This window comes from Sminthopsis crassicaudata, chromosome 3 (assembly GCF_048593235.1).
Source record: "Sminthopsis crassicaudata isolate SCR6 chromosome 3, ASM4859323v1, whole genome shotgun sequence".
Classification (NCBI taxonomy): domain Eukaryota; kingdom Metazoa; phylum Chordata; class Mammalia; order Dasyuromorphia; family Dasyuridae; genus Sminthopsis; species Sminthopsis crassicaudata.
In genome coordinates, this window is record NC_133619.1 from 159164719 (window position 1) to 159190236 (window position 25518).

The following is a 25518-nucleotide window of genomic DNA, read 5'->3' on the forward strand; positions in this document are numbered from 1 at the left end:
CCAACCATTCTCCAATTGATGGACATCCATTCATTTTCCAGCTTCTAGCCACTATGAAAAGGGCTGCCACAAACATTTTGGCACATACAGGTCCCTTTCCCTTTAGTATTTCCTTGGGATATAAGCCCAGTAATAGTATGGCTGGGTCAAAGGGTATGCACATTTTGATAACTTTTTGGGCATAATTCCAGATTGCTCTCCAGAATGGTTGGATTCTTTCACAATTCCACCAACAATGCATCAGTGTCCCAGTTTTCCCACAGCCCCTCCAACATTCATAGTTATTTGTTCCTGTCATCTTAGCCAATCTGACAGGTGTGTAATGATATCTTAGAGTTGTCTTAATTTGCATTTCTCTGATCAATAGGGATTTAGAACACTTTCATGTGAGTGGAAATAGTTTTAATTTCATCATCTGAAAATTATCTATTCATCTCCTTTGACCATTTATCAATTGGAGAATGGCTTGATTTCTTATAAATTGAAGTCAATTCTCTGTATATTTTGGAGATAAAGCCTTTATCAGAATCTTTAACTGTAAACATGTTTTCCCAATTTGTTACTTCCCTTCTAATCTTGTTTGCATTAGTTTTGTTTGTGCAGAAACTTTTTAATTTGGTGTAATCAAAATTTTCTATTTTGTGATCAATAATGGTCTCTAGTTCTCCCTAGGACACAAACTCCTTCCTCCTCCACAAGTCAGAGAGGTAAACCATCCCATGTTCCTCCAATTTATTTATGATTTCATTCTTTATGCCTACATCTTGGACATATTTTGATCTTATCTTAGTATGCGGTGTTAAATGTGGGCCCATGCCTAGTTTCTGCCATACTAATTTCCAGTTTTCCCAGCAGTTTTTGTCAAATAATGAATTCTTATCCCAAAAGTTGGGATCTTTGGGTTTGTCAAACCCTAGATTGCTATTTTTATTCACTATCTTGCCCTGTGAACCTAACCTATGCCACTGATCAACTAGTCTATTTCTTAGCCAATACCAAATGGTTTTGGTGACTGTTGCTTTATAATATAGTTTTAGATCAGGTATAGCTAGACCACTTTCATTTTTTTTTTTCATTACTTCCCTTGAAATTCTCGACCTTTTGTTGTTCCATATGAATTCTGTTGTTATTTTTTCTAGGTCATTAAAATAGTTTCTTGGGAGTCTGATTGGTATAGCACTAAATAAATAGATTAGTTTAGGGAGTATTGTCATCTTAATTATATTCACTAGGCCTATCCAAGAGCACTGAATCTCTTTCCAATTATTTAAATCTGACTTTATTTTTGTGGCAAGTGTTTCATAATTTTGCTTATATAATTCCTGACTCTCCTTTGGTAGATATATTCCCCAATATTTTATACTATCGACTATTATTTTGAATGGAATTTCTCTTTGTATCTCTTGCTGTTGGATTGTGTTGGTAATGTATAAAAATGCTGAGGATTTATGTGGATTTATTTTGTATCCTGCAACTTTGCTAAAATTCTGAATTATTTCTAATAGCTTTTTAGCAGAGTCTTTGGGGTTCTCTAAGTATACCATCATGTCATCTGCAAAGATTGATAATTTGATTTCCTCATTTCCTACTCTAATTCCTTGAATCTCTTTCTTGGCGCTTATTGCTGAGGCTAGAGTTTCTAGTACTACATTGAATAGTAATGGTGATAGTGGGCAACCTTGTTTCACTCCTGATCTTACAGGGAAAGGTTCTAGTTTATGGCCATTACATATGATGTTTACTGAAGGTTTTAAATATATGCTCGTTATTATTTTAAGGAATAGTCCATTTATTCCTATACTCTCAAGTGTTTTTAGTAGGAATGGATGTTGGATTTTATCAAATGCTTTTTCTGCATCTATTGAGATGATCATATAGTTTTTATTAATTTGATTATTAATATGGTCAATTATACTAATAGTTTTCCTAATATTAAACCAGCCCTGCATTCCTGGTATAAATCCCACTTGGTCATAGTGTATTATCCTGGGGATGATTTTCTGAAGTCTTTTTGCTAATATCTTATTTAAGATTTTAGCATCAATATTCATTAAGGAAATTGGTCTATAATTTTCTTTCTCAGTTTTCGATCTACCTGGTTTAGGTATCAGTACCATGTCTGTGTCATAAAAGGAATTTGGTAGGATTCCTTCGATCCCTATTTTTTCAAATAGTTTATATAGCATTGGAGTTAGTTGTTCTTTAAATGTTTGGTAGAATTCACATGTAAATCCACCTGTTCCTGGGGATTTTTTCTTAGGAAGTTGGTTAATAGCTTATTCTTTTTCTTTTTCTGAGGTGGGACTATTTAGACTACTTACTTCTTCCTCTATTAATCTGGGCAAGCTATATTTTTGAAGGTATTCTTCCATTTCATTTAAGTTATTGAATTTATCGGCATAAAGTTGATCAAAGTAGCTCCTAACTATTGTTCTAATTTCCTCTTCATTAGCTCCCTTTTCATTTTCAAGACTAACAATTTGGTTTTTCTCTTTCCTTTTTTTAATCAGGTTCACTAAGGGTTTGTCTATTTTGTTGGTTTTTTCATAGAACCACCTCTTAGTTTTATTAATTAATTCAATAGTTTTTTTACTCTCAATTTTATTAATCTCACCTTTTATTTTTTGAATTTCAAGTTTTGTGTTTGTCTGGGGTTTTTTAATTTGTTCCTTTTCTAGCAATTTGAGTTGTAAGCCCAATTCGTTGGCCCTCTCTTTCTCTATTTTATGTAAGTAGGGCTGTAGAGATATAAAACTTCCCCTTATTACTGCTTTGGCTGTATCCCACACATTTTGGTATGATGTCTCATTATTGTCATTTTTTGGGTGAAGTTATTAATTCTGTCTATGATTTGCTGTTTTACCCAATCATTCTTTAGTATAATATTATTTAGTTTCCAATTATTTTTTGGTCTATTTTCCCCTGGCTTTTTATTAAATGTAATTTTGATTGCATTGTGGTCTGAAAAGGATGCATTTACTATGCCTGCCTTACTGCATTTGATTTTGAGGTTTTTATGCCCTAGTATATGATCAGTTTTTGTATAGCTCCATGAACTGCTGAGAAGAAAGTGTAATCCTTTCTGTCTCTATTTAGCTTTTGCCAAAGATCTATCATATCAAACTTTTCTAGTATTCTATTTACCTCTTTGACTTCTTTCTTATTTATTTTGTGGTTTGATTTATCTAATTCTGAGAGTGCAAGGTTGAGATCTCCCACTATTATAGTTTTGCTGTCTATTTCTTTTTGCAGCTCTCTTTTAAGAATTTAGATGCTGCACCACTTGGTGCATATATTTTTAATATTGATACTGCTTCATTATTGATGCTACACTTTAGCAGGATATAATGCCCTTCCTTATCTCTTTTAATTAGATCAATTTTTGTTTTTGCTTGATCTGAGATGAGGATGGCTACCCCTGCTTTTTTGGCTTTGCCTGAAGCATAGTAGATTCTGCTCCACCCTTTCAATTTTAGTTTGAATGTATCACCCTGTTTCAGGTGTGTTTCTTGTAAACAACATATAGTAGGATTCTGAGTTTTAATCCAGTCTGCTAACAGCTTCCTCTTTATGAGGCAGTTTGCCCCATTCACATTTATGATTAGAGTGACTAATTCTATATTGCCTGCCATCCTATTAACCCCTGCTTATGCTTTTCCCCTTTCCTTCCCTCTTACCCCCCTACCCAGTATTAAACTTGTGAACACCACTTGCTCATATTTACTGGGTAAGTTATTCTTGTCTGCATACCAAGTTCTTTAGCCTTTCAGAATAGCATGTTCCAGGCCCTTCGTTCTTTTAATGTGGACGATGCTAGATCCTGGATTATCCTTATTGTGGCTCCTCCATATCTAAATTGCTTTTTTTCTAGCAGCTTCCAATATTTTTTTCCTTTGTCTGATGGTTTTTGAACTTGGCCACTATATTTCTTGGCGTTTTGATTTTAGGGTCCCTTTCAGTAGGTGATCGATGAATTTTTTCAATGTCTATTTTACCCTCTGTTTCCAAAACGTCTGGGCAGTTCTCTTTGATAATTTCCTCGAAAATAGTGTCCAAGCTCTTTTTTTCTCACATTTTTCAGGGAGTCCATTTATTCTCAAATTATCTCTCCTGGATCTGTTTTCCAGGTCTGTTGTCTTTCTAATAAGGTACTTGATATTCTTTTCAATTGTTTCATTTCTCTGGTTTTGCTTGACTACCTCTTGGTTTCTCCTTGAGTCATTCATTTCTACTTGTTGGAGTCTAATTTTCAATGATGTATTTTCTTCACTCACTTTTTTATATCTTTTTGTAATTGTCCAATTGTGTTTTTAAGTGAGTTTTTTTCTTCTATGGATTTTTTTTTTCCATTTTATCCATTTTATTTTTTAGAGAGCTGCTTTCTTTATCCAGCTCACTAATCCTGTTTTCCTTGGAGTTGTTTGCCTTTTCCAATTCACTAGTTTTGTTTCTCAATGATTTGATCTCTTTATCCACTGTGGATAACTTCTTCAGGCTCTCTTTCCAAGCTTCCCTTTCCTTTTCCAATTTCTCTTCTCTCTTGTGAGAGCCTTTTTGATTTCCTCTATGAGAGTCTTATGTATTGAGGAGCAGATCATATCCCCCTTAGGGGATTCCTCTGGGGACAGTCTGCTTTTAGTCTCCTCAGTATTTGAAGTCTGCTCTCTCTCCATACAGAAACTGTCAATGGTTAGAGCCCTTTTGAATTTTTTGTTCATTTTGTCAAGAGCGGAATCGAAGAAAACAAATTGACAAGAGAAATAATTGGTCTGTTTTGGGGGGAATGGGGCTGGTTGGTGTTAATGGGCTTCCTCTACAGACTGGGGGTATGGCAGCAGAGAGCCACTAACAGGACAGCGATGGTTGTCCTGAGTCTGTGTTCTGAGGCTCTGAGAACGCGCTGAGTCACTCCAGATGGGAGTTGGGGGTGACCAGGTTCTGAGAGATGATAGCTTTCATGAGTTTTAATTTTCACCTCTGGTGTTTACACCCTCTCTGCTGCTCCTGGCTTGCTGCCAAGTCTCAGATGATAGTTGATTTTATTTGCATTTATCTTATTATTAGTGCTTTTTTGCAATCTTTGATATAGCTGAAGATGATCTGAAGCTCTCTTTTTGAAAACTTTTGTGGCTTTTTTTTTTTTTTTCATTTCATTTGGAAACTTTTAAAAATGAAAAATGTTTTGGTCATATTTTTGTGCCAATTCATATATATCTTTCATTAAAAATCCTATTATTTATTAAAAACATTTAGAATTTCCTTTCCTAAATTTATACAAACTGATGCTGAAGAATACAAGCAGAACCAGGGATGTATTATACACAGCAACAGCAAAATTGTTCAATGATCAACGATGAAAATTTGGTCCTTTTCAGAGGTTCAGTGATCCAAGGCAATCCCAATACATTTTGGGTGGAAAATGCCATCTGTATCTAGAGAGAGAATTATGAACACATGCTATGTTCACTTTTTTTTTCTTTTTTCATTGTTTTCCTCTGGAGGTTATTTTGATTTTTTCTCCCAACAATTTTCATAAGGAAATATGGGTTTTTTAATGATTGTACATGCATAACCAGAAAAAAAAAAAACAAAAAAAATTCCTTTCCTGAAATCAATATCAATATCATTAAGTCTAACGGATACCCCTCTGAAAAATAAATTAAATTTTCAGAGGGGTATCCATTAGAGTTAAATAGATTAGAATATAACTTTGATTTTTAGAAATAATCAAAATTAATATAAAATTAAATCTGATAAATGAAGATGATAAATTTTAAAAGAATAATGCCATTTATTTTCTTGTGTTTTCAATGCAATTTGCAAAAATATTTTTTTTCTTTTTTATTAAAGCTTTTTAATTTTCAAAAAATTGCATGGATAATTTTTCAACATTAATCTTGTGTTCAAATTTTCTCCCCTTTTCCCCACCTCCTCCGCTAGATAGCAAATAATCCAGTATATATTAAACATGGTAAAACTATATGGTAAATCCAATATATACATACATAGTGATAGAATTATCTTGCTGCACAAGAAAAATCAAATCAAAAAGAAAAAAAGTGAGGAAGAAAATGAAATGCAAGCAAACAAAAGAAAGAATTAAAATACTATGTTATGATCCACATTTAGTTCCTACAGCCCTCTCTCTGGGTGTAGATGGTTCTCATCATCACATTGGAACTGGCATCAATCATCTCATTGTTGAGAAGAACCCTGTCCATCAGAATTGATCATTATATAATCTTGCTATTGCTGTGTACAACAATCTCCTGGTTCCCCTCATTTCACTCAGAATCAGTTCATTTAAGTCTCTCCAGGCCTCTTTGAAATCATCCTGCTGGTCCTTTCTTATAGAACAATAATATCCCATAATATTTGTATACCATAATTTATTCAGTCATTCAGTTTCCACTTTCTTGTCACTACAAAAAGGGCTGCCACAAACACTTTTTGCATACATGGGTCACGTTCCCTCAAAAGGAAAATATTAAAAGGTCAAAAATGGCTACCTTATTTTAATATCTAAACAAGGTCTCAAGATCAACACTGTAATGACTCTTCTTATGCTTATACTTGTTTCTAAAATCACTGTAATTAAAGTTTATAGAAATTAATAATTGAAAGAAACCTTAGAGATCACGTGATCTAACTCTATCATTTTGTGGAAAATAAAACTAAGAATTTGAGAGGTTAAATGACTTACCTAAGGTCACATGAATTATAAGCAGAAGTTAGGATTTGAATATAGACCTACCTAGGGCATAACCTTCCTGCCCATTTACCTCTCCATAATAATATAAACTCATGCTTAAAAGTACTTTAACATTTTCAGTGAAATATCTTAACAACTCATTTGAAAGAGATTAAATGAGAAGAATTAATTTGATTTTCCTGAAAACTAGACTTGAATGGTTATATAACTTGATTGCAAGTCATATATCCTGGTAAATTGCAAAGTAATTTCAAATCAATTATGTTTTTATTTGTTGTTGTTGTTGTTGTTGTTGTTGTTGTTGTTGTTTTTCTTGACTCCAAATTCTTTCCTCTTTCTTATACCTAGGAGTAGGATAAGCATAAAATCATTTAGTATCAGAGTTAAAACAATATTGAGATAATTTATCCTATCGTCTCTCATTTTAAAGATAAGGAGACTAAGTCTAGAAACATTAATCAACTTGCTCAAATCAATTCAACTAGCTCAAGACAAAGCTTGAAATAAGCAAAACCCTCAGATTTTATGCCCCTCACCACAATGCTTGTTCCATGATGGCAAGTCTAGGTAAAGAAACTAGTTTGAAGTTGAGATAAAATGTCCTTTGGGTCAAATGGTACAACCAAACAGACCATATTTAGAAATTATGGAAGCTTAGCTTGATAGATTTTAATCATTTCAATGAAATATTTTCCCATTAATTTTTATTTTAGAGTGTTTTAATGAAGCACTCTATTGATTGATTGATTTATACTAACCCATTAAAATATTATTTTGATGTCTAAGAAGTGTTATGGCAATTTTTCTCATTTGTTTTTTCTTCAAGTCAAGGACTGGTACATTTGCCAAAAAATAAATTGCATTCTGTCCTTGAGAGGTTTGAGTCATTCTGACATATAAAATACACTGGGTTTGAGCAGGGGCCAAACTTAACAAATTATTTCCACTCATCCTTTCTATTTAGGGTGGTGAACACATGACCTAATATATTAAATCTGTGAGAATCCATATGCCTTGGAAGCAAAGACTATGCTGGTTTATATGAGTGTATGTGTGTGTGTGTGTGTGTGTATGTACACACATATACAAATGTGTGTATATATATGTGTATACACACACACATATATATATGTATACACACACAGATATATATATATATATATATATATATATATATATATATATATATATATATATATATATATATATATATATATATATATATATATATATATATATATATATATATATACACATATATAATATCATCAATTGAATTGGAATCAATTTTTAAAATTATTTCTTTTGAAGGGTATTAGAGGTTTTGTATTAATTCTACTAGTAATAATTGGTATTTAATTTATTTCAAATGTTTCCCCATATTGTTTTACTTGAACTTCACAACAACCTCAAATATTATGTGCTAATATTAAAATCTGGTGTTGGGAAACTGAGACTAAGATATTAGGTGACCTGCTTGTGTAACATAATATTAAATGCCTTGGTCAAGACTGAATGCAAGAGTAGGCAGAGCCAAGGATGGCAGAGTAAAGGCAAGAACTTGCCAAACCTTTCACCCAAACTGCTCAAAATGCCTTTAAATAATGACACTAAACAAATTTTAGAGAATCAGAACACTCAAAAAGATGGAGTAGAACATCTTTTAGCCAAAGGCAACTTAGAAGGTGAGCAGAAAAGATCTGGGAGACCAGCTGGGAGTCCAGCGTTCTATATATGCAAGCCCCACTAGCCCAGCCCTGGTCCAACCTCAGCCTGAGCTCCAGCCCTGACAAGATTAAACTCAAATATTTCTGAGACAGTTTGTCAGCCTGAATGAAATTTTACCTAAGGAATTTCATAATCAGGATTCATACCTGGATAATAATTTTTGACCAAATGTAGTATTTTGATGATCAGATCACCTTGATTCCAGTATTAGTTTTTCCTATAACTAATTCATTTTACACAAGAGAAAACTGAGATTCTAGAGGATGACTTGACCAGGATCATAAAACTATATAAGGGTAAAAATATTTTCTATATATTCACCCAAACTATGAAATTCCTTATGTAGAACTTATTTCAGGTTGCCTTATTGTCTCAAGAGCAATTACTTAATTTGTCTTTGTCCTGTTTTTCCACACTGAAATGAAAAAAATAAAATTCACATAATTTTCTTCCCAAGTGTATTTCAAGTCATACCCAGGAAGAGATAAAGTAGGTCACTATTTTGGAGCCTAAGTTCATTGGTGTTCTGTAATTGTAGTTGTCAATTCTACAGGCAGATAGATACTTTGACTGCAAAGATGATAAACTTAATTTTTTAGTCACTTCTGGATAACATTCTTCTTTCTAATTTTATAGAATAATAGCTAGAAGAAAAATATTACATATGAATTATACAGGATAAACAGCTCACTCTATATCTTCTTTTTTCTAAAGAAAAGAGTAGGTTTCGTGATAATAGATTTGATCTTAATTGTATTAGGTCAAAAAGGAAAAACATGAGGAAGAAGAAAAAATTAGCAAAAACAACAACAAAGGATGAAAATATCACACTTTGATCCATATTAAGTCTGCATAGTTCTCTCTCCAGATGTGGATGGCACTTTCCATCATAAATCTATCAGATTTGCCTTAAATCACATCATTGTTGAAAAGAACCAAGTCCATCACAATTGATCTTCACATAATCTTGTTGTTTCTGTATACAGTGTTCTCTGGGCTCTGCTCAACTCCTTCAGTATCACTTCATGTAAGACTTTTCAGGCTTTCTTGAAATCACATGGCTCATTATTTCTTATAGAACAATCATATTCCATTACTTTCATATGTCATAACTTATTCAGCCATTTCTCAACTGTTAGACATCCATGCAATTTCCTAGTCTTGCCATTATAAAAAGAACTACTCTAAACATTTTGGCATGTGTTGGTCTTTTCCCCTCTTTTATGATCTCTTTGGGATTACAGGCCCAGTAGAGATACTGCTGGATCAAAGGATAGAGTGCTTAATATTCCTAAGAAAGAAGGTGAACTGTGTCCCTGAATCATGAATTTTGTGTACAAAAATTAGCCTCAATATCAATAGAAGCCTTTTTACTTTCAGTAGGTAATGTATAAATTAATAATTAAATAGATGAGACTGTTTGTCTTTTCATGTCCGTCAAGTAGTGTCAACTTCAATCCTTTAAAAATGAAATTTTTTAAATGATGGAAAATAGAGATAAATTTGCAAGCCTGTTTTTTTTTTTTTTTTTTTTTGCTTATTTATTTGTTTTACCAGAGATGATTTTTTTCATCATTTGCATTAAAGTGTATTCATATTTAATTTGTGAAGCACTTCCACAATTAGCATCTGTTATTTATTTCAGAGTTAAATATGACAGAAAATAATTTAAAAAAAAATATTGAGGTGTGGGAAACATTTATTTTGCTTGAGCCTTGGCAAATCATTGTTTAAAACACCAATGTTTCATACTGAAAGATTTTAGTCAGTAGTTTTAAATTTTTCTTAAAAGCATTTTAGTTTGAGATTGAAAAAAAAAAAGTAATTTCAAGATTTAGTGTGAGAAAATGTTCCATAATTTAAAATCTGATTGAAAATATGGGCACATTTTCTGTTTGGCACAAAAAATAGAGAAAAAAATTAAACTGTCTGCATGTTTAATATTTGGCCTTTCCTTTGCAATCTTTTATGTGTGAACTGTAAGCAGTGGCAAATGGTAACTATTATTACCAGGTGATTATTTGCAATGCAAATTCTAAGTGGTAACTGGTAGCTTTTTGGCCTTGCTAGTTGCCAAACAGCTGGGTTTTAACCTTTGAACTTAAGAGTGTGGCCAAGATTATAATTTGAGAGGGATTTAATTTGGAAAATTAAATTTATTTCAATTTCATTGATCATCATTATTGAAATACTTAGGTGAACATAATGTAGTTTTATACACTATCTAAAATGAATGAAAAAGACATGAGTCTTGTTCTCCTGAATCACAAAATCCAAAGCCAATTCTCACACATATTAAACATTGGAAATACATAGTTTAAAAGGTATGGTCAAAATTTTTCATACATGCAAATTCATGTTATCATTGGTAGGTTTATGGGAAAATATGGACCCCCACTAGACAAGACACATGAGACATTATAAATAAACTCTAAAGGCACATCCGAAATAACCAATTCGTTCATTTTAATATTGAGAAATTTAGGGTCTAGTGACCTAGTTTTTTAGCTTACCCAACATTGCAGAAATAGTGACATAAGAAGAGAGATTTGAACTCTTATTTTGAGATTCCAAAGTCAATGTCTTTTGCACTCTACTAAGAAAGTACTCACTCTGAAGAAATCATGATTCTCTCTCAGTCAATGTATTCAAGATAAAACAGGGCAATGCATGGAGAAGGGGAAGATAAATATTTCATTCAAATTTTAAGATTTAGCTGTTCAAAACAATTTTCAGATGAAGAAATTATAATCCTGGGTAAAATGCTCTAAATCACTATTGATCAGAGAAATGCAAATTAACACAACTCTGAGGTACCACTACATATCTCTCATATTGGCTAAGATGAAAGGAAAAGATAATGATGAATTTTGAAGGAGATGTGGGAAAACTCGTACACTAATACATTGTTGGTGGAGTTATAAACTGATCCAACTTTCTGGAGAGTAATTTAGAACTATGCCCAAAAAGCTATCAAACTGTACATACCTTTTGATTCAGCAGTGCTATTAATGAGTCTGTATCCCAAAAGAGATCATAAAAAAGGGAAAAGGACCTACATGTGCAAAACTATTTTTGGCAGCTCTTTTTGTAGTGGAAAGGAGCTGGAAACTAAGTGGATGTCCATCAGTTGGAGAATGGCTGGAAGAGTTATGGTATATGAATGTTATGGGATGTAATGTTCTGTAAGAAACGATCAGTAGAATGATTTCAGAGAGACCTAAATATGAACTAATGCTGAGTGAAATGAGCAGAACCAGGAGATCATTTTCAGGGAAACAAGGTTATCCAATGATTAATTCTGATGGATGTGTCTCTTTTCAACAATGAGGTGATTCAGGCCAGATCCAATGGTCTTGTGACAAAGAGAAACATCTGCATCCAGAGAGAGGACTGTGGGAACTGATTGTGAATCACAACAGAGTGTTTTCATCTTTTTTGTTGTTTGTTTCTTTGCATTTTGTGTTCTTTCTCAATTTTTTCCCTTTTTGATCTGATTTTTTCTTTTGCAAAACATGACAATCGTGGAAATATGTATAGAAGAATTGTACATGTTTAACATATATCAGATTACTTGCTCGCTAAGGAAAGAGGTGGGAAGGAAAGGGGAGGAAATATTTGGAACAAAAGATTTTGCAAGGATGAATGTGGAAAATTATATATGCATTTGTTTTCTACATTAATTTTTCTTTATTTTTTAATTAAAACTTCTAATTTTCAAAATATATACATAGACAGTTTTCAATATTCACCCTTACAAAACTTTGTGTTCTAATGTTTCCCTACTTTCTCCCACTCCCTCTGCTAGATTATAAATGATCTAATATATATTAGACATGTTATACGTTTTGAAAATAAAAAGCTTTTCTAGAAAAAGACCAAATTAAAAACTCCCAATCAAATACTAAATTTGAAATTCTAAAAATAAAAAGAAAAATTAATAATATTGAAAGTAAAAAAAAACTATTGAACTAATAAATAAAACTAAGAGTTGGTTTTATGAAAAAAACTAATGAAATAGATAAACTTTTGGTAAATCTGATTAGAAAAAGGAGAGGAAAATCAAATTGTTAGTCTTAAAAATGAAAAGGGGGAACTGTCCACCAAAGAGGAAGAAATTTGAGAAATAATAAGGACTTACTTTGCCCAACTGTATGCCAATAAATTTGATACCCTAAGTGAAATAGATGACTACCTCCAAAAATATAGGCTTCCCAGATTAACAGAGGAGGAAGTAAATTGCTTAAATAGTCCCATTTCAGAAAAAGAAATAGAACAAGTTATTAATCAACTCCCTAAGAAAAAATCTCCAGGACCAGATCGATTCACAGGTGAATTCTACCAAACATTCAAAGAACAATTAGCCCCAATGCTATATAAACTATTTCAAAATATAGGGAATGAAGGAGTCCTATCAAATTCCTTTTATGACACAGACATGGTACTGACACCCAAATCAAGTAGGTTGAAAGCAGAGAAAGAAAACTATAGACCAATCTCCCTAATAAATATTGATGCTAAAATCTTAAATAAGATATTAGCAAAAAGAATACAGAAAATCATCCCCAGGATAATACATCATGATCAAGTAGGATTTATATCAGGAATACAGGGCTGGTTCAATATTAGGAAAACTATCAGAATAATTGGCCATATTAATAACCAAATTAACAAAAAAAATATGATCATTTCAATAGATGCAAAAAAAGCATTTGATAAAATCCAACATCCATTCCTATTAAAAACACTTGTGAGTATAGGAATAAATGGACTTTTCCTTAAAATAATCAGTAGCATCTATTTAAAACCATCAGTAAGATCATATGTAATGTGGATAAACTGCAACCATTCCTTTTATAAGAACAGGAGTGAAACAAGGTTGCCCACTATCACCATTACTATTCAATATTGTATTAGAAATGCTAGTTTTGGCAATAAGAGTGGAGAAAGAGATTAAAGGAATTAGAATAGGTAATGAGGAAACCAAAGTATCGCTCTTTGCTGATGATGATATGATGGTATACTTAGAGAACCCCAAAGATTCTACTAAAAAGCAGTCTGGAAGGAGAGCAGTCTGGATTAGGGAAGGACAAGAGCTGGAGGAAATTCAGAGCCAAGATTCAAGAAGAAGAAGAGGCTGGCTGGAGGCTCCAGAAGCCTCCCAAAAAACCTGCACACAGAGGAAAAGATTATACAGAAAAAAAACCTCTTCCCAGAGAAGGATTAATAACTTAGAGACCAACAGGACCTTACATTTTGAAATAATCCACACCTTTAGCAAAGTTGCAGGATACACAATAAACCCACATAAATCATCAGCGATCTTATATGTCACTAACAAAATCCAACAGTTAGAGTTACAAAGAGAAATTCCATTTAAAGTAACTGCCAATAATATAAAATGTTTAGGAATCTATCTTCCAAGAGAAAATCAGAAACTATATGAGCAAAACTACAAAACACTTTCCACACAAATTAAGTCTGATCCAACCAATTGGAAAAATATTAAATGCTCTTGGATATAGTTAGCAAATATAATAAAGATGACAATACTACCTAAACGAATCTATTTATTTTGCGCTATACCAATCAGACTCCCAAAAAACTATTTTAATGACCTAGAAAAAATAACAACAAAGTTCATATAGAACAAAAGGTCAAGAATTTCAAGGGAACTAATGAAAAAAAATCAAATGAATGTGGTTTAGCTGTACCAGATCTAAAATTATATTATAAAGCAGCGGTTACCAAAATGGTATTGGCTAAGAAATAGACTAGTTGATCAGTGGAATAGGTTAGGTCCAAAGGACAAAATAATCAATAACTTTAATAATCTAGTGTTTGACAAACATAAGGACCCCAGCTTTTGGGATAAGAACTCAATGTTTGACAAAAATTGCTAGGAAAATTGGAAACTAATATGGCAGAAACTAGGCCTTGACCCACACTTAACACTGTACACCAAAATCAGATCAAAATGGGTTCATGACCTAGGCATGAAGAATAAGATTATAAATAAATTAGAAGAACATGGGATAGTTTACCTCTCAGACCTGTGGAAGAGGAATAAATTTAAGTCCAAAGAAGAACTAGTGATCATTATTGATCACAAAGTAGAAAACTTTGATTATATCAAATTGAAAAGTTTTTGTACAAACAAAACTAATGCATATAAGATTAGAAGGGAAACAATAAATTGGGAAAACATTTTTACAGTCAAAGGTTCCAATAAATGCCTCATTTCCTAAATATATAGAGAATTGACTCAATTTTATAAGAAATCAAGCCATTCTCCAATTGATAAATGGTCAAAGGATATGAACAGACAAATATCAGATGAAGAAATTGAAACTATTTCTAGCCATATGAAAAGATGCTCCAAGTCATTATTAATCAGAGAAATGCAAATTGAGACAACTCTGAGATACCACTATACACCTGTCAGATTGGCTAGAATGACAGGGAAAGATAATGTGCAATGTTGGAGGGGATGTGGGGAAAAAGGAACACTGATACATTGTTGGTGGAATTGTGAATACATCCAGCCATTCTGGAGAGCAATTTGGAACTATGCTCAAAAAGTGGGCAAACTGTGCATACTCTTTGATCCAGCAATGTTACCACTGGGCTTATATCCCAAAGAGATCTTAAAGAAGGGAAAAGGGACCTGTATGTGTAAGAATGTTTGTGACAGCCCTCTTTGTAGTGGCCAGAAATTGGAAACTGAGTGGATGCCCATCAATTGGAGAATGGCTGACTAAATTGTGGTATATGAATATTATGGAATATTATTGTTCTGTAAGAAATGACCAACAGGATGATTTTAGAAAGCCCTATTGAGAGTTACATGAACCAAGCGGTGCTGAGTGAAATGAGCAGGACCAGGAGATCATTGTATACTTCAACAACAATACTATATGATGATCAATTCTGATGGATGTGGCCATTTTCAACAATGAGATGAACCAAATTAGTTCCAATAGAGCAGTAATGAACTGAACCAGCTACATCCAGCGAAAGAACTCTGGGAGATGACTATGAACCACTACATAGAATTCCCAATCCCTGTAATTTTGTCCACCTGCATTTTGGATTTCCTTCACAGGCTAATTGTACAATATTTCAAAGTCCAATTCTTTTTGTACAGCAAAACAACTGTCTGGACATGTATATATATATATATATATATATATATATATATATATATATATATATATATATATATATATATATATATATATATATATATTGTATTTAATTTATACTTTAACATATTTAACATGTATTGGTCAACCTGCCATCTGGGGAGGGGGAAGGACGTGAAAAATTAGAACAAAAGGTTTGGCAATTGTCATTGTTGTAAAATTACCCATGTGTTTATCTGGTAAATAAAAACTATTAAAAATAATTTTAAAAATTAAATCTCTTTAGTTAGATGTAAAACTAAATTTTAAAATTAAAAACAAATACCACATACAAAAAAAAGAAAATAAAAAGTTTTATTATTAAAAAAGATTTAGTTATTAATCCTTTGACTGAACCTCATACCTATACATGTTATTATATGTTGTTAGAATTAATAACTAGAATTAATAACAGATATATTACAATTGGTAGAAAATTACTTCAAAAATCATTTGATTGTCATATAATCACAATATTCAACTTCATGTGTTTCAAACTGTAACTTAGAACTAAGAAATGGAGAACTATTTACTAACTTTTTCCATAGATGAGTTTTCTTTCATTAAAAGTATTTGTTTACTGTCATTTTCTTTTGCTCTATTGTTCCTATAGAGGTAGATGATTCCCCTTTTTTAAAAGATAAAAACATATGTAGTGTAAAGAGGATTTTCCTCATTTGTCAAAAGTTGAATTTGGGTAATATGTTCTCTAAGATTCTTCTCCATTTTAAAATGTGTTTGTTTTTCATAAGAGGTTAGAGAACAAATAACTCATCCACCCTCAAAGGAACATCCTAATTTATCCAATGAGGTAAGAAAAAATTCTTAGGTGTCTTGTAATCTCAGTGGTTTAAGCACCATTATCATCCTCATAAAAAGGAAAACAAAAATAAATAAATAAATCAAAGGGGCAAGGTGAAACCATAAGGTGTGTCATGGGAGAAGTTATGAAGGTGTATGTGGGATGAACAAAGGGAGGTGATAAAATTCCCCAAAAGGGTGTGAGAGACAATATAAAAGAATTTTATTGGTTTTACTTATTAAGCTATTGTAAGTTGTTGGAGTTTCTTTTGGGAGGTTGTGATGTAATATTTAGAAAATGGAAAATTTAACACAAACCTAAAGATTTCCAACAGTAGTTACAGACATGCTTTTCTGCTAAAACCATGATGAATCAATAATTGTGATTTTTTAAAAAGTTAAGTTCACTTATATAGTGCAGTTCAAAAAAGAATTTGCATCTGCTTTTATTTGTTGTTATCTGAAAAAATATAGGGCTTATATTCATATTATCTTTACAAAAATTAAGAAAAATAACAATTATGAAACTTCTCATTTGTTCCACTTTCACCTCCAAATCTCTGCTTCGATAATGAATTATTGAAAGATGTCTAAACACATATCTTAGACATCAAAATAATTAACAATATATAAGCTAATATTTACAACTGAGGACCTACTATAAGCTTTTTTTTTTTTTTTAATATGTGAATCTTAGACCTCTGACATCATGCTCTAATTAAATTAGCAGAATTCTAAAGTGGTCACAAAACTACCTAGAGACAAAACAATTCCAGACCCTGAAAATTATAACTCTTGTTCAGATGTTAATACATCGTTTAAAGTATTTGGTCTTTTTTTCCCCAAACTATACCTTGTATATGTGGATAGTATATGGATTATAAATAACATTTAGATGAGAATTGAGAAACACATGTGAGCTATACATTCTATATACAATCCAATGGAAAATTTGATCTTTGATGTTAGTGATTTAGCTATACTCCTCCTCACTTCTCTTCTCCTTTTCTTTCCTCTCTCCTTTTCTTTCTGCTCTTCCTCCTCTTCCTGTTTTCCTCTTTCTCCTCTTCCTTCCTTTTCTTCTTCTTCTTCTTCTTCTTCTTCTTCTTCTTCTTCTTCTTCTTCTTCTTCTTCTTCTTCTTCTTCTTCTTCTTCTTCTTCTTCTTCTTCTTCTTCTTCTTCTTCTTCCTTCTTCTTTCTCTCCTTCTACTCCTCCTTCTTTCTTTCCTCCTCTTTCTCTCTTCCTCCTCTTTCTCCTCTTCTTCCTCCTTTTTCTTCTTCTCCCCCCCTCTCTGTCTGTCTGTCATTGATAAAGCAAAAGGGTTATTCATTCCTTTCTTTTAGTATATATAATTGGTTCATTTTTTTGACTCATACATTTATCTGATGACAACCTTTAAGTTTCTCCTAAGTGAATCCTACTTTGCAATGAGTTGCAGACTGTACTTACTTACCATGATTTTATGCATTGTCTTTCAGAGGATCTTCAACTGTAGCTATTGGGAGACTGTAATAAATTTGTCCCTATGAGGAAATACTTGGACAATAAAATTAATTTTCCAGTTTCTTAAAGTATAAAAAGCCACATACAAAATTCACTACCAATGTCATGTTTTAATGAGAGGAATAATAATAATAATATAAAGTTTCAAAAATATTGATGATATTTTAGAGTTTTAATTCTGAATGGATACTTTTATACTTTTATTTAGGAAAATCTGCAACTGTATTATTGTAAAACACAACAAGCCTTATGAGAGAACTATAAAAAGAGTCTCAATACTTTTTTAGTTTTTTTTAACAAAAAATAAATTAATGTGCTTTATTTTGGTTTTATATTAATTTATCTGATAACATAGGATTCACTTTTTTGAAAATACTATAATTGTAATCTCTGTGTCCCTGACCACTATAAGGAGAGCTATTCAAAGAATACATTTTAATTAATCAGTGCCCATGAAAATGATTTTTTACTACTATGTAGCAAATGCCATTTTAAATAAAACTTTACATTGTATTGAACTCCAGCAGAGCATGAATTTCCAATTATTTTATGCCATGTTAGTACAACTTAATTGAGAACTAATTAACATATTCTAATATCTCCCTTCTTTAAACATACACACATAACAAATGATAGCTTCCAATTTGTTTAATTTATGGTGTCCAAAAACCTGTTTACACATGAAAGGATGAAAAGTATTGGGGACTGGGGATTGGATACAATTAACAAATATCTTCTGAATACATACATAATTTATGCTGCATAATGCCAATGGGAATTTATTCCCTTTGCTTCTAGTTATTGTCTAATTAGTTATGCTAAGGATTCTAGGGAAAGGAGGAAGACTTAGTAGGAGGGGGGAAAGAGGTAGCCTTGCCCAGTTGGTCTTTGAAGATGAAAATTCTTTGAGGTTCTTCCATCAATATTCACTAAATGAAATGTAAAAGACACCCTGATGCCAACTAATGAAGACATCAGTAAAATGAAGCATCTTTATTTTCTTATAGAAAGGTTTTTACTCTGAGCTGCCAGATGCATGTTGAATCATAGCCAAAACATGTTTTAGAAATGAATCCTTTAGTAGTTTAGCAGCCTTTATTGGGTTAACAAAAATTAGAAGAGGAAGAAGTAAAGAACTTTAAATCACAAACCCATCTGGCTTGAATGCAGGCTATTAGTTAGCTACAGATATCCCCAAAAGCTGCCAAAATTTCCTCTATGACCCTTATTAAGATATCTTCAAAATTATTGATGTTGGCCAATTATTTTAAGAAACTCACTGGCAATGTGCCTATAGTTTTAGTATTATTATTTTTAAGTAGGGATTTTTCCCCTTCTACTAATAGACCATCACAATAGTATCATTAAAATGGAACAATATTTCTGGAATTCTCAAATTCTGCTCTGTTCAAATAAGAATTAAAAGAAAAAAATGTAGAATTGTTTATTTCTTTGCACTTGCTATAATTTTCCTACCTCTGAAAAGCATTTTAGAAAATGACATCTTCAAAATTTTTAAATGTTTACCCATCTTACTTTTCCAATATAGTCATTCAGGAATATCACATTAAAAAGAATTTCAAAGAAGACTTCATTCAGTAACACACAAAAAATGGGTTCATATATTCATTATGACAAAACATAATATCTCATAGTTTCTCATGGGCTCATGGATAAAAAAAAATACAAAATCTTGAATCAGTATACAAAGTGATTCTTAGATGTTGACAGCTGCATTTTTTAATGATATAAATCTCCTCAAATAAATGTCAGCACACTGTATGTACAGAAACTGAAATGTGTATTTTGCAGTGAAGGAAGTGATGTGAAATAATGATTTACATTGCAAGATATGAAACCCTTTAGTGGAAAATGGAAGAACCATTCAATGGAAAATAGCAGAGTCATTCAGATCACTGTTGCCAGAAAAGCCTTAAAAATACATTTTCATCATTTAGGTTTAATCTGTTTACATGTTTCCCAGTGTTAATAATAGGACCACTTATGTTAAATCACTCACTAATAGTCTAGACTATGTAGGGTTTATCATACTGTGAAGACAGGCTATTCATTATATTTTAATCTCTGAAAAGTACTTAAAATATATATGCACTCATGTGCACAACTAAACCACAAGAGAAACTATGGCAATTTTGTCACTTTGGAGACATCCAACGTAATGTTTTAATTAGTATGCTGTTTTCCAAGGCAAGCTTGCTTGCCCTCTGTGAGTCTCCTAGCAGTAGCATGTCTAATTAAATTATTCTTTCTTTGTATGACTTTCAAAGAATTCCATACTATATCAATAATAAGGGCCAAATTTCCTGTTCATTCTGAGAAAAATTCCAAATATGTTTTAATATTTTCTGAGTATTCAGAATCTTGCATTGTTTAGCTTCCTTAAATATAATTTCTATTTGCATAGATGTTTTAGAAGAAAAGAAAATGGAATACAAAACACATTTTGGATCTTTCACTGTAGGAAGTTACTACCTCCTGACATGAATAGGGGACTGTGATTTTTCAAGTTATGCAGTGAATCATATGTGCTCTATTCTTCACTCCTTGGGCTGAATTATCTTCTCTGATTCATAAAGACAGCTCTCATTGACTTCAAAAGCAGCCCCTGGGGAGGCTCAAGGATTTACAGAAACTTTTTATGAGAGTTAGCTATAGTCAGGATTTTGCCTAGTACTTTCTTGACAGGAAAATCTGAGGAAACTAACATTTCCTTTCCTTTCATAGGTTGTTGTTTGTCTTTATTTCTTGAAGAGGACCATGACATCAAGAATACCATACCATAGGAATGAATTGGATTTAAGTGAGGGAGGGATTTGCAAGATCACCTATCTCACTTTGTTCTCCAAAGCCAATTGAATCCAGTGATATGATATAGAACTAGATGACTGGAGATGGCTCTGGATGCATTGGGACACCTTAACCTTTTTAACTGATTTTTTATCAGGTCTCATTTTAACTCAAGAAACATCCAATAAATGATTGACATTAGATAAGACAAGAGACAAAAAATAGCCTTTTTTACACAGTCTCTCTCTCTGTCTCTGTTTCTGTCTCTGTATCTCTCTCTCTCTCTCTCTCTCTCTCTCTCTCTCTCTCTCTCTCTCTCTCTCTCTCTCTCTCTCTCTCTCTCTCCCTCTCTCTCTCTCTCTGTATATATATGAGAAGGGAAGATCCTTAGGGTTTCTACTCAAACAGAAACAATTTCTAAGATTGTTGTTCACTCCAAGAAATCCAGAGGTGATTTGGGTTTAAGGCCTGGATCATAAGAGAGATAACCAATTTGGAACAATGACCAAAAGGCTATCAAACTGTGTATATTCTTTGATCCAGAAGTACCTGTATTTCAAAGTCTGTATTTCAAAGTGATTATGAAAAACAAGGAAAGGATCCATATGTGCAAAAATATTTGTGGCAGCCCTTTTTGTAGTGGCAAGAAAATGGAAACTGAATGGATGCACATTAGTTGGGAATAGCTAAGTTATGGTAAATGAATGTTATGGAGTATTATTGTTCTATAAGAAATAATCAACAGGATGGTGGAGAAAGGCATGGAGACTTACATGAACTGATGGCTAAGAGAACACTGTACACAACAAGAAGATTATGTGATTATCAACTGTTATGGATGTAGCTCTTTTCAACAATGAGGTGATCCAGGCCAATTCCAATAAATTTCTGATAGAGCCATATGGATCCAGAAAGAAAACTTTGGAGACTAAATGTGGGTCATAGTATAGTATTTTCACCTTTTTGTTGTTATTTTCTTGCTTTTTTTCTTTTCTCAATTTTTCCTTTTTGATCTGATTTTTAATTTGTGTGTGTGTGTGTGTGTGTGTGTGTGTGTGTGTGTGTATACAGCATGATAAATGTGAAAATATATGTAGAATAATTGCACATGTTTAACATATTTTGGATTACTTGCTGTCCAGGGGAGAGGGTGGGGAAAGAAGAGATAAAAATCGAGAATACAAGGTTTTCCAATGAATGTTGAAAATATCTTTGCATGAATTTTGAAAATAAAAAATTATATCAAAAGTTTTTAAAGTAAATAAGAAAGAGAACTAGCCCTTAAATCCCAAGATATCTTCTGAGGTTTCAGAGATCAAAAGTTATATTTCTTTGATCAGAGTAGCCATAGGTAAGAATATGATACCTTAAGTGGACAGGAGGAAGTGATATTTTATAAAAATATCCAGTGCATATATTGAAAGTTTTATGCATGAAGAAAGTATGCATCGGAAAAAAGTTGACTAAAGAAATAAGTGAGGTACATTAAGCAATCAAGACCTTCTGCTTTACTAATAAGAACATGGTAAGTTTTCATGCAAAATGCCTGTAAGGCAAATGACATTCAATAGATTCTGATGAGAACATAAAACTTACTGGGATCCAATAGGCACTTGAATTAGAAACTATCATTGAAGAAGTGATGAGTGGTTTGGAGGTGGAGGAGGATGTGGTAAAGGTGGGGCAGTTTGTAGGACTATAGCTGACAAATGAATCCCAAGATTCTTTTTGACAATTGATATATTTGGAAAGGCTCCATCATCCAAAGTCATGCCTTTCTTGCCAGGGCTAGCTGTAAGTTTCCTTCCTCTAAATGGATATTTTAATCTAGGATACGGAAAGATTTCAGTGAAATTCATGAAATTGTTAGGGGAAAATTACATCTTTTTCCCACTAATTTCTAAATAAAATTTGCCATTTCCCTCAATTACAATTTAGGTAATAATAAAAAAAAAGACAGTACTATTATTAATACTTGTGACATTGGCACCAACAGAATTCACAAATAATTTTTTACACCTTTTTAAATATCTCTAAATATCTCTAAATATGTTATATATATAAGTATCTCTAAAAATGTTATATAGAGAGGCAGTGCCAAATTTATGGATCAGAGGCAGCCCAGCTGAATTCTCTCCTTATTATCCTCTAGACAATTTAAAAATTAAAATAATTGTCTGAGATAGATTTTTTGAAGTAACTGAGTCAAAAAAAAAAAAAAAAAAAAAGGTCAGGCTAACATTTGTTTCTGGTCTAAGAAAGGTTGGCAGAAGTTTGTAATACCAGAGTGAATGTCTAAAGTCCACACATGTGATGTGAACAAAATATAGACAGTAAATCATTTAACCTGAAAAAGTTACATGCCAAGACTAAAGTGGAGGAAGAGTTGGTGAGTGACTTTTTCCTCACAGATAATTATATACTCAATGCAATCTCTGAGACTAAATATACAACCAAGTATGGATGAAGTCTCACTCCTTGTGCCAATTTTGGTTGGACAATTGACATCAAGAAAACAAAAGTTATCCACCAGCAACTACCTACCTGGAATCATTTGTTACAACAAATGGAAAAATTCTGAATGCTGTGCATAAGTTCAATTACTTTAATGATCTACTCTCTAGAGATGATAAGGTTAATGTATGCATGCCAAATGTACCTCAGAGTTTGGGAATTTCTGAAGAAAAGTGTGGGAGAGGAAGTACTGGGTTGCCTACAAAAGTTGAGGTCTACAGGGCCATTTTGCTGAGTTTACTGTTGCATGACTATAAAATCTGGATAGTTCATCAGTGTTATGCTGATAAGAAGATTACAAAATAATGTATCAGATACTAAGTCCTTTCTTAAACTAGACTGTCAAGCATTCAAACTCTGTTGCAGAGTGTGTATAACCCTAATGGGCTAGCCATGTCATTCTAATATCAAACATACATTTGTGTAGAAGACCACTTTCAGACAAGGCAAGTTCTCACATGGAGGTCAAAAGGAGTAATATAAGAATATTCCTAAGGTTTTTTTCTGGAAAAAAATAACAAAAACATAAAAAAACAAACAAACAAAAAAAAAACTATGGTATCCATTATGAGACTTGAGAGACACTGGCACAGGAGTACCCAGGATAGCATGCTAGCATCAAAGAAGGCACAGTGACTTAAGAGCAAAGAGAATTTCAGTAGTTCAAAAATTTAATAAACAATATAGAAATGCTCTAAAAGTTCACAATTGACCCTAACATAGTAATGCCATTTTAGTCCTCTTCAATGATGAAGGACAAGAATCAAACAACCTCTCTATTCTATTTTTTCTTTAGTATTAAAAAGAATGACTGTTAGTGGTTAGCACTTCTTAAAAAAAGTTATCTTATGATATGCCTTCCAATTTTAGTTCTTGCCCATGAGAATTAAGAAAGAATAATATGTAGCTAGGTATGACAAAGGAATACAGAGTTGGACCGAAAATCAGGAAGCCCTGAATTTAAATACCAGCTTGGACACTTACTAAATATGTGCTCCTGGGGAGGCACTGAACCCTGTTTCCCTCAGTTTCTAATCAATAAAATGATTACATACATATACATATACATATATACATACAAATATGTAAGAGTGACAATTTAATCTAAAACTCTCATTTTCATAGATGAAGAAACAAACCTAGAGACGTTATATGAAATCCCCAAATAAGGGAACACCAATATTTAAAAGTGTGTTGTTGGTGAATGGTACAAAAGTTTGGCATGTGTTTTTAAAGTCAACTTCAAATGATCATAACCAACTCTATGTATTTTCTAAATGTATTTCCTTTCTTCATTTATCCAAATCTAAACCATTCCTAAGACACCAATTAAAATAACCTCCCTCAAAAAAAAAATCTTCCTCTAAGTAGTTAGCATGATGCCTGCACATAGTATGTGATTAATAAAACTTGAACAGAGCAATCTAATAATAGTGTTTTCTCACTTTTTCAAGTTCTCATAGCAGTTGAAATGATGTTGTTCATTTCTGCATTTAGTCATACATTGCATTCAATTTTTATTATTTTTCATGAGTCATATCAGGCTGTCATCTCTTGGAGTAAAGGGACGGAAGGAAGGAAGGAAAGAATGAAGAAAGGAAAGAGGGAGGAAGAAAGAGAATGAGAGAGGGATGGAAAAAAGAAAGAGGAAGGAAGGAAGGAAGGAAGGAAGGAAGGAAGGAAGGAAGGAAGGAAGGAAGGAAGGAAGGAAGGAAGGAAGGAAGGAAGGAAGGAAGGGAGAGAGGGAGGGAGGAAGGAAGGAAGGGAGGAGGGAGAGAGGGAGGGAGGGAGAAAGGAAGGGAGGGAGAGAGGAAGGAAAGGAGGGGAGAGGGAGGGAGAAAGGAAGGAAAGAAGTAAGGGAGGGAGGAAAGAAGAGAGGGAGAAAAAGAGGGAGGGAGGAAGAAAGACAAGAAAGACGGAAGGAAGGAAGGAAGGAAGGGAGAGAGGGAGGGAGGAAGGAAGGAAGGGAGGGAGAGAGGCAAGAAAGGAGGGGAGAGGGAGGGAGAAAGGAAGGAAAGAAGTAAGGGAGGGAGGAAAGGAGAAAGGAAGAGAGGGAGGGAGGAAAGAAGGGAGGGACAAAGGAAGTAAGGAGGGGAGGGAGGGATGGACAGAGAGCAGGAGGGAAAAAGGGAGGGAGAAAGGAAGGAAGAAAGGAATGGAGGAGAGAAGGAGGGAACAACGGAGGGAAAGAGGAAAAGAAGGCAAAAATATGAGTAAAGTACATGCCTTACAATAAATAAATAAACCAATACAAATGGAAGATCCAG